Source organism: Gordionus sp. m RMFG-2023, chromosome 4 (assembly GCF_954871325.1).
Source record: "Gordionus sp. m RMFG-2023 chromosome 4, tfGorSpeb1-WG-v2, whole genome shotgun sequence".
NCBI classification, from domain to species: domain Eukaryota; kingdom Metazoa; phylum Nematomorpha; class Gordioida; order Chordodea; family Parachordodidae; genus Gordionus; species Gordionus sp. m RMFG-2023.
The window spans coordinates 19,313,624-19,325,484 of record NC_088778.1 but is presented as its reverse complement, the minus strand read 5'-3'; the positions used below and the strand labels follow the sequence as shown (position 1 = coordinate 19,325,484).

General features: G+C 26.6%; 1 protein-coding gene across 1 annotated transcript in view; it reads left to right on the top strand.

The window, feature by feature from the left end:
• The first annotated feature begins 500 nt into the window (after window positions 1-500).
• LOC135928256 (IQ motif and SEC7 domain-containing protein 1-like) overlaps window positions 501-11,861 on the top strand; it is a 35,362-nt gene continuing 24,001 nt past the window's right edge. Inside the window, exon 1 of the mRNA XM_065464666.1 lies at window positions 501-616. The gene's annotated coding sequence lies outside the window, so the exon portion shown is untranslated. The remainder of the gene's footprint in view (window positions 617-11,861) is intronic.

Below are 11,861 nucleotides of genomic sequence, written 5' to 3'. Positions count from 1 at the left end.
ACATTGCACAAATTGGATATTTCTTGACATGTGTTTCCATAAATTAGCACTTTTCAAAATATTCATTTATGTTTTTTATTTGAATAATGGATTTTCCAACAATTTTTCAAACCAATCAGGAAAATACGGAAAATCTCAAATTCAATCAAAATCAAATTTTAACTTCATATCAGCAAATTCAAGTTCCTAATAAAAGATGTGATAGTTATAATTGTAAGTGCTCATTACCGAAAACGCTGCTTATGCAACCAACTATTATTTCTAATATATCAGAAAATTTAATCCAGGCTGATGGTTTTATAAAAAGACATACTTCTAAGTCATATATTGAAAATTATGCAAATAGCAGTAGTGTATCAGATTTTATTAAAACGCCAGATTTTTTTTTATCCCGTAAAAATTGTGATGATCATAATATGTATTATAATGAAAAATGCATACAAAAATTAAAAAATATTAATTCATTAACTATTTTTGATAATGATGAATCTTCGAATCAATTCAAAAATTTAGACTTAAAGCATGGGATAAATTTCCACAAAGAATATTTGGATTCTAAAAAACGTGATGTACTCCGAAAAAGAAAATATCGAATATGTTTAAATATTTTCAACAAGTAAATTCTTTTCAAATTTAAAATAATTTTTATGAAAATTAGTACATAAGTTACGCATTGTTTTTAAGTACTGATTTAAGGACTCTAAACATAAATTAAGAGACAAAAGTCCACCTAGAAACATCTTTGAAATTGGCAAATCTTTATTAACCCATTTTTAACTATATATATAACCCTAACCCACGTGTGAGGATTTTCATTAAACATCTGCCACGAGAAATAATTATTCTTTTATAATATCAGATTAATAAAAAAAATAATTAATAAAAATTTTAAAGTATTTTTCTCCTATTATTTAATTAGCTAATTTTTTACCAATGCATTACTTTTTAACCGTTTACAATACTAATAAATTAATACTTAGTAGACTACATCTAGTAACACATGAATTAGGAGTTAAATTAATGATTATTTCATTTTGTAAGTAAAAATATTTTTGACATTATTGAGAGACTTTTGTGAAATAAAAGATTTACCACTTATTATCTGTTATATTTTTCAAAAAGATCATAAATATAAATATTTTTGTTATACACTCGTAACTCTTCCAATTCCTAGGGATGCGCCATAAATTTTCAAAGTTATGAGGAAAGGCGCCTACCAGAAAATTTTAAAAAATCTTTATAATGGTATTTTTATTTTAATAATAATAATCAAAGACTGTCATTGTATACATTTTGACTAGCCGTTTACTAGCTGTAATACTACTTCTACACAATAACTGCTTATATCAAGTGAATGGTGCAGTTATACAATTGATAGCAGCCACTTACAATACAGAAAACATAAATTTAAAATTTGAAAATATGCCAAATCAGAAGCACACAAAGCAAAGCTGCTGAAAAAGGCTCTGAAACCAAAAAAAAAATACTCCTGGAATGGTTATGATAAACAAACCAAGATAATATTCTGCTATCTTGCAAGATCAAATCACCCATTTATAGATTTTGAATCGTTAATAGATTTACAAGAAAGAGCACAATGGTTTTGATTGGGACATATTTTGCATTCTATATTCTGAAATATAAAATTTTCAAGTTACAATCCAAAATCGATATGAATCTACAACATCAAAATAACCAGCCTTAGTTTTTATGTTTAATAGATATTGAGGTCCACTTTTGATGAACCTATTTTTATATTTCTAGACCTGACTGAACTGTAATCAAAATATACAAGTTGATTGTTCATACTCTACTTAATCTTCTTAAATCTGCTGGTTAATACAACAAAATTGTATTTCTTATATCATCGTGCCGCCAGTGTGATGACTTGAGGAATCTAGTGTAACAACGCGTCTTTGCCCGCTATATCCAACCATACCCTAGTGTTAAAACTACTGTTTAGGATTATCGGTGTTCAATGCAATAAAAAGTGTTACAGGCGTTAATTGCTTTAAATATTTATTGACTCAATATATATATAGTTTACATATCCATTTTAACAAAAATCAAAAGGCTATATATCAAATAGCATTTGAATTGCGCATTCATTTTCTGAAGATTTGAATGGATTTAATGTATGATGGGTGTCAGCAGTCGTACTGTTAAGCAGTTTGGAATAACTATGAGGCTCTGTATCGCATCAAAAATTCTAGAAACAGTTCAAAATTTAACGAGCTGTCCACTTTATTAGAAAGTGATAAATTCTTATCAGATATCGCCTATGTATGATGTTCTTTTTAGAGATCTGCAAAGTTAGGCCCGGCTCGTACCCGGCTCGCGGCCCGAGTCCGGCCCGGGCCTAATATTTAAAAAAAAAATTGGGTCGGGTCGGACCTCGGAAATTTTATTAAATATATCTAAATTTATCAATTTTATATTGAATTTCTTATGTAAAATAAAAATTTTTGATTTAATTTATTGAAACTAAACGCTATATAACATATGTCTTTTATTTTAAATAATTATAAAAATTAATTTCTATATTTGGGCCTGGCCGGGCCGGTAAATTTTTTTAAAATAAAATTCTGGTTCGGGTTGGGCCGGCAAAACTTTTTTTAAAAAAATTTCGGGCCGGGCTTGAAAAATTAGGCCCGATGCAGATCACTAGTTCTTTTTGTATTATCCAAACTTTCTTTAAGGCTTCACACAAGGAAATCAGTTTCAAAGCTAAAAAATCAATGCGAACTATTCATGTTCTAAAATTGTTTAAGGATATGCCTGGTAATTTCTAAATCTCCTTTATAATTCCTAAATGAATATTTATTTAATATTTCTAAATGAGAACGGCAGTTGAAATATAGCATGTTTAGACTGGGCCAGAAAATCAACTTTCACATAGATCAGAAACTATAATAGATATATCATTGATTCAAATTTTATTTTAAAGATTAAGGATTGGGCTACACATAGATACTAAATTTATTTGATATCCTTAATATGTTTTCTCAAGTTGAAGCTATTACTATTGATTTTTGATACAATCTGGCACATTTTCAACAAATTTATACCCTGTATTAATCTTTTTATTGAAATAAAATATTTTGCGAATTTGGGTAAAGGAAATTATCTATTATCATCATTTAGGAAAATTATTTTATCGTCACTACCAAAATTATCTTCAATATCAATCTCTGTTGTCGACATTTAAAAATTTAAAAAAATAGGTTTATAATGCATATTTTTAAATTTAAATTTCATAATAAATTAAATAAAATAAAAAGATATGATTTTAGAATTATAAAATTTTAGGTATTTTAATAATTTGTTTATTTGTTATATATGAAAGTAGCGAGCTATCGCTATTTTTTTTAAATGTAGCGCACTAAAGCTACAGTTACTGAAAAAAGTAGCGCGCTACTTACAACACTGCCGGCAATGTGTTATTTTTCAGCTTTAGATCTTTTTTGTGCTGGTTTTTTTTAATGATTTTATTATTAAATGCTTTTACATGTATCCAGAGACCTGCAGAGGTATATTTGTACGGCCTGGCCAGGCCCAAATTTTTTTAAAATATATTTAATTTTTTTAAAATTTTTATAGCTAATAATGTCGATTTAAAATATTTGGTTTTAAAATATATGAACCGGCCTGGGTATTTTTTTTAAAAAATTTTCGACCCGGCCTGGATATTTAAATAAAAATGGTATATTTAAAAAATTAAAATACTACCGGCTCATATAGCCCGGCCAGGCCTAGGGCCATGCTGCAGGTCTCTGATGTATAGTAAATAAAATTTGTACGTTTTAATTTTTATAAGAATACTGTTAAAAGCTAAGGATACTATTTTGTATAATTTTTTTATTGGATTGCTCAATAGAATAAACTAATTTGTGAGGTAAATGTACTAGTTATTTAATGTATGAGACGTTGATTAAAAGGAGACATGTTTTAATGAAAATTATTTGCTCTGTGGATTATTATGATTATATAAAAAAAATTCTTATTTATAAATGGCAGATATGGTTTAAAGGTCAGACCTAAACTGGGACGCAGTAAGTTAGTATTCGACCGCACCATAGTGGAAGTTGGGCCAAGTCAATTTTTTCGCTTAATTTTTTTCTCACCCCCAATATAATAGCAGCAAAAATAAAAATTTGATCTAATTTTCCTGATCCGACTAAAACCCAGATATTTAGTTTTTTCATGACTAAATTGTTTAATCAATGTTTGGCTCAAAATTACTGATTCAAGCCCCTGGAAGCACTGAAATTTATTTATTATACATCCCACAAATATGCACCCAAAGCACGCTTAATTTTTGGAGAATGAGCTTTTTTTTAAACTGAAAGGATAGCAATTTAAGGACGTTTAAATTTATTTGAATGACTCTTAAAATGATTGGGGGGGGGGGGGGGTATTATAATTAAATTTTGGGGGAATCAAACTTTTGGTTATTGCCACTATTTTTTTTTTTTTTTTTTTTTAAAATTAATATATCATTTTTTATTTAAGATATTTTAAAAAGTTTTTTCTACAAAATTTTTTGCATTTTAAATTTTTTTTGGTGATAATACTATAATTAAAGGAGGATAATATATCATTTTATATTTAAGATTTTTTATAAAGTTTTTTCTAGAAATTTTTCTACAAAATTTTTTGCATTTTAAATTTTTTTTGATGATAATACTATAATTAAAGGAAGATCTTAGAAACAAATAAAATTTTAAGACTAGTATTCTTTAAAAAATAGAACCAAATTATTTTTAGGCCGTTATACAATTTTAAGTGCTTCGAAGGAATTAGATTATAATATGAATGCAATTTTTAGATTGTTGTAGCACTTAGAAATATTTCATTTGTTTCCCGACATATGCCGCCGAAGATCCATATAGCCTCGGAGATCAACTGCCGACCATGATTATATTTACACTTCCACACATGAGTTGTCAATTTCGATAACGCCCCCCCCCATGATCTTTGAATGATTCGAAGCTATATGGAACCCACATACCTTGCGAAATTTTTCAAACCTATATAAGTGAAATAAAAACCATATTTTACTTTAAAATACTATCTAGAAATTGCATTCCTATCATAATCTAATTCCTTCGAAGAAATTAAAATTGTATAACGGCCTAATAATTTAGTTCTTTAATATTTTTTAAAGAATTAGTACTTATGTACAAGGACACTAGTCTTATAATTTTATTTATTTATGAGATCTTCCTATAATTATTGATCACCATAAAAAATTTAAAATGCAAAGTTTTCATCTACCAAAAATTTACTTCCCCTTTAAAAACATTGTAGGCATTATCAACAAAAAAAATTTCCTGTTTGATAAATATTTTTTTATTTATGGAAATCTTCCTTTAATTATAGTAATACCACAAAAAAAAATTTTTAATGCAAAGTTTCATCTACCAAAAAAAATTTAAAATGCAAATTTTGTAGAAAAACTTTTTTAAAATATATAAATAAAAAATGATATATTAATTTGAAAAAAAATTAACATAAAAAAATAACATAGAAAAAAATTATATAAAAAAATAATAATAACCATCATCGCATATTTTATTTATAATATTGTCTAAGAATTGAGCTGCATAAAAATTTATTTACTCTCACGAGGAAAGAGAACGAAATAGCACTCTAAGTAAAATTTATAAAATAATTATATTTGGAAATCTCTTGAATAATGTCACATTTTTTTATTTTTTCATCATTCGTATTTTTCTTTTGTAATTTGTATGTAATTTTTTCTGCCAAGAACTTTTCTTTGGGAGTTTAAACCTTTATTTCTGTAAAACTTCAACTGCGAATACATTTTAGCGAAACTTTTATCGCTAACCCACGTTATAGAGCAGCGTTTCCGCGAATGTATTTGTGGGAAGTCATTTTCGCAAGCATATGACCGTGAAACTGTAAATATATTAATTCATTTATTTAAAGGAAAACAAAATATTCAATATTATATTACATCAAATCAATCACTTTACAACCCGACCATCTCAGATTTTGCCAAAATTTGGTATATAAGTAAATGAAGTGTTGTAATTGACAAATCAAAATACTAGACCCTTAACTCTACTAGAACCGGAGATATAGGATCTCAAAGGAACTCTGTTTAGTCATTTTTCGAAAAAATGATTTTTTAAAATTGGGATAATTGGGTTAACTTTAATATGGCTCATTTTATAGCTCTAAGTAAACTCTTCCAAGTATTTTGAATGAAATTAATTTTTAATTTATAAAATTTTTAAAAATTGCGGCCAAAAATTTGTAATTATTTTTTTTTAAATGTTAGTATAAATTTTTATCCAAATTTCAGATATTTTCTAAAGAGTACCAAGAATTGTTCATAAAAATTTTTTTAAGATAGGTAAAAAATGGTTAAGTAGAACATAATGCTAAAAATAAAAATTCCGCTAGATGGCGTTAGTAATTTAAAATAATTTAAAACTTAATTTTTGAAAATATAAGTCAATCCACCTCTTTTTTTATATTCCAAAATATAACATTTGTTGAATAATTCGCATTTTGGCACAAAAATAAAATTTCCGCTAGATAGCGCAAGTAAATTAAAAAAATAACTGATTATGATTAAAATTAATTATAGATTTTTCGATTCATTTTCCCAATAAATTTATCCATTCCAGTTTCCAATTTTTACAGAAATTTAGTGATTTTTAAAATTAAAAATACTATTTAAATTTGTATATCATGATTTATAAAAATCCCATTAATATAAAAAAACATTTATCAAAGAGGGGATTACAAAAAGTATGTCACTGGATGACGGATTTTGCCAGAATCAATATTGGCGATTTCTGTGTGGAATGCTGCTTAACTTTATATAAATATAAAAATGAGGGTATTCCAATTTTCGAGGAAATCGCTACTACTTCTAATGAATTTAATTTTATAGAAAGAGTAAATTATATTCCAATTAATAGCGATAACGCACAACTCCCTACATCTTTCTTCGAATCCTTAAATTCAACGTTATTATATATTGGACAGTCTCGAATTTAACAAAAGAGATTAAAAGAAAAGGGTTCTAAGCAAAAGCTTGAAAAAATTTCAAAGGGTATAGGCGAAGTTCTTCGACCAGCGATGGGATAAATAATAGCAACTATTTGATAATTCAAATATGAAAAATAGTTATCCATTCTTATCTAAAACACAGAAATATCTATTATTATAGACATTACCTCCGAATTGGAGCATATAAAAAATTAAAAAGAAACTTAACACTACATTTTACATAATCCGTAATACCAATATCATTCTTCGTCAAAAAGGAATTCTTTCCACTCTTAATCCTAAGGCGCAAAGCACAGTAGTAGTTGTTAAAAATTTTTATTTAAACGATGAATGTAGTAGGCTACTGCCCTGGAAAAAGATTGCATTTCAATAATAGAAAATGAAAAAAGAATTACTGTACAAAAATAATTACTTCTAAATAATTTAAAAGAAATTTTTGTCTACTCTGATATTAAGATAGGATTTTTAACATTTGCTACCTAGCGCCCTTAAAATTGTATCATGCCAGGTTCAAGTGGCAGTTACTCTGTATGCGTCCACATACATCAAAATGTTAAATTGTTACTAATAGGAAGCAATTTAACCTTAACAAAAAATAAGGATTGCGAGATCAAAACTTACCAAGACATTATTTCAAGAATGCAATCTTCCCCTGCAACGTCTACATGAGCGCGAGGGGTAGGAACAGTTTGCATCCTATTTTTTTGAGGAGGTAGGGGTTAAGCTGCTTTAATGGGGGTAGGATAAAAATTTTTTGAGGGTTATCTATTAAATTTTGAGATGAAATAAGACAGAGTTTATTGCTGTAAAAATTAATACTTTTATTATAGTATTATTATAATACAATTCATCTACCAAATCTATATATTGCAAACAATCATACACATTGTTTTCCAAATAAACTATCCTTTTAAATATAATTTAAAAGGTTTAGATATTTCAGCAAGCTCATAATGCCATAATAATTAATTCATTGTAAATAATGGAGTTTTAATTAAATTTATTATCTAAAAAATAAATTCTTTATATTCACAAAATATCGATAGTTGGTAGTAGAGATAGATTAATTTAAGTTCGTTTTGAACCGGTTTAAACCGGTTCAAAACGGTTTTTGAACCGGTTTAAACCGGTTCAAAACGGTTTAAAAATAATTAATTTTAAATTATTAACCTAAATTTAAAATTTTAATTTTCCTTGGGGGCATTTTTTAAATTGGTGATTTCTTTTCAAATTAAATATTTCTATATTATCAACATTATATATCAAATTAAATATTTTTATATTATCAACATTATATATCAAATAATACCAGGTTTGTTGTTTTTTTTTTAAATACTTAATTTATATAGATTAGACAATTTATCTGTTAATTAAATAAGATATCTTAAAATAATTAGTGACATATTAAAAGCTTTGTATCCAGCTTATGTTTTGACAAAATATTTACAAAGTGAACAATTGACAATGGGCGATTTTTATGCTGCGTGGATCAAATGTCTCATGCAAACGAGTAAAGTAGACACTCCATTTGCCAGACTTTTAGTTTCTACGATGAAAGCACGAGAAATAAATTTCAAAAATGAAGTTTTTTGCTCTGCTATTTATCTCGACCCTAGATATAATGTATTTTTAACTAATCGTTCTCCATTTGCCAGACTTTTGGTTTTTCTGATGACACGAGAAATAAATTTCAAAAATGAAGTTTTGCTCTGCATTATCTCGACCCTAGATATAATGTATTTTTTAACTTTTTTTTGAAGAAAGAGAGATCGCCAGAAAACATCTTTGTAAAACTTGAAACTTGATATAAAATCTAAATAATCAGAATATTGAAATTCTAAATACTATGCCTACGTGTTCGTATTCGAAGGATAATTTAGATGATGATTTTGAAGATTTATTAAAGTCGCATGAAAGTCTTAATAAGAATAATTCTCAGGGCATCGAAAATTATAATAAATGTATAGAAATAGAATATATAATTCGGTCATTTGATAATATAGAGAGATTAGAAAAAGATACTAATCTTTTGAATTATTGGGAAAATGTAAAGAATAGTATGCCAGAACTTTATAAGTTAGCTATAACTGTGCTAGCAGTTCCAGCTATGCAGGTCTCCGTATAAAGAGCATTTTCAAGCCTTAAGTTTATACTCTCTGCGCAGAGAACTAAATTAAATCCTGAAATATTAGAAAATATTTAGTTATCCGTTCGAATTCTCTTTTTAAACCTAAATAGTATAGTATACATATTATTTTATTCATTATTGTATTTACGCATGTTTGTTTTTATCTTATTTATTTATGAAATAAAAAAAACTAATTTGTCTAATTATCCTGAAATATTAGAAAATATTTAGTTATCCGTTCGAATTCTCTTTTTAAACCTAAATGTTAGTAACATTTATTTATCAATTGTATTTAGCAGTTTGTTTACTTATTTATTTATAAATAAAAAACAATTCATTATTGTATTTACGCATGTTTGTTTTTATCTTATTTATTTATGAAATAAAAAAACTAATTTGTCTAATTTATATTTCCTAATATATTTCCTAAATTTAATAAAAATATCTATTAGATTATCATGGATAAATTAAATAAGAAATTATAAACTAAAAAGATTCTTCTCTAAAATTAATATATACATGGTTAATGATTAATTTTTTTTTAAATTAAATTTATAAAAACCGGAACAAACCGAAAAGAACCGTTATAAACTATAAACCGAACCGATATGATTTTTTTTTAAAAAACCAAAATGGAACAAAACCTTTATAAAATTTTAAACTAAAAACCGGAACGAACCGAACCGACCGTTATACAAAACGGTTCGAAACCCTGGTATGAAGTGATAAAATTTAAAATATTTAAACTTTTTAATTACCAATAAATTCCTTTTAAACTATTCACAAAAATCCAAATAATGTCATAAAATAATAAAAATTAACAAATTAATACTGGGTCAGGCTGGAAAAATATTAACTCCATTTTAAAGGTAAGATTTTTTAAAAATTAGGCAGAGTCGAGGGCGATCTTTTTTTTATATAAAAAATCATTAAAAGCTAAATAATTTTAAAATAATTAAATGTCGATAGCGATTTTCCTTGATATTAAGAGAATGTAATTATATTTTTAACGATTATGGAAAGAAGAGATATTAAATTTATATATATTTACAGATAAGCCATCACTTTTTTTATTGCTTACCAATGAGGAAAATTATGTCACTACTAAAATAGCAAAGGTTTCAAACAAAGATTCGCGCTTTCAAATTTCCATAATATTACTAATAGTTAGACCTGTGCGCCGGCCGGCCGTTGGTTACGCCGAAAACGCCGCCGTTTAAGAAAATCACGCCGAAAACGCCGCCGTTTAGAAAATCACGCCGGCGCGCCGCCGATTTTCATGTCGGCGGCGCACGGCCGGTGCTGAAATTTCTTTCATATTTTATACCTTTTTATTCTAATAATTGGTCAACATCTCTTGTAATTTTTTAATGTCAATCAGGATTTTGATTTATTTTCAACTATTTTAAAATCCTAATTATATTGACGTCATTGAATTCAATCAATCAAAAATCTAAAATTCCAAAAGTTACCATAATTTTACATATTTTTAAAATGGATGTATCTACATTTAATTATTCTTTAAATAATTTTAGTATCCTAACTCTGGATAATTAAAAATCCATAGTCTGGAAATTCTTTGCAAAAGAATTAGAGAAATTATTACTGCTCTAAGATATAAAACTGCAAAGGTTAAATTTGAATTCTAGGAATATCAAAGAAAATTTCTAAGTACAATTTAACATCAGACATGTTAGATCTTGAGAGCATTGATCCATACCCGGGTACAGTGTTGTTAAACGCTACTTTTAAAAGTAGCGCGCTATCGCTACCACTATTTTATAGAAAAAATAGCGCGCTATTAGCTACTAGCTAAAGCTACTTTTTACGCTATTTTGGTTTTTTTTAAAATATTTTTTACATAACTTTATTTCCACAAATAAAATATTGGCATAAAAACATGACTATAATTTGTTACATATATATACATATAATTTATTTAATATTGCCCTTTAATAATAACATTTTGTACTCGACGATCAGAAAGTATAAGCTTTGCCATACTAAATAATCGTTCAGCACAAGCACTTGAGGGTAACGCAGTATTAAATTGAATAAACACACTTTTTATATGAAAAAAATCATCAAAGATATTTAAATGACTATTTTTAGATTTAAAAAAGGCATCTAGAGGTTCAATAATATTATTATTATTTATTTCAAAAAAATCGTCTATGGAAGGCTGCGGTTTTGATCTTGCTATAGTATTAATATCGTGGTTAGGCATGACATTTTTTAACGTTACCATCAGCCTATCAAGTTGCCCTTTAGATTCAGTCAAATTAATGTATGGCCAATTTAACTTAAAACTGGGATGAACGATAGCAGCTATTACATTATCATCATACAGATCTGGAAATCTAACTTATATAAAACGATTGTATTAATTATAAAATAAGAAGAATACCTTTTTAATTTTCAAAATTTAAATTTATCTGAGATTTAGATTCATTTATAAAAAAATATTAAAATAACATTAAATTATGGTAAATAAAGATTTTTAAAATACAATTATTATACACAAGGTAATTAATAATATATTAAATCAAGCAATAAATCATTCATTTTATATAATTGTATAATAGAAAATAAAAATAATGTTTTGACCTTTTCTCAATGCCTTTTAGCAAAGACTCTACTAGTGTTTGGCAAAATTTTCTTGCATTGAAACCGATATCCAGTAGTA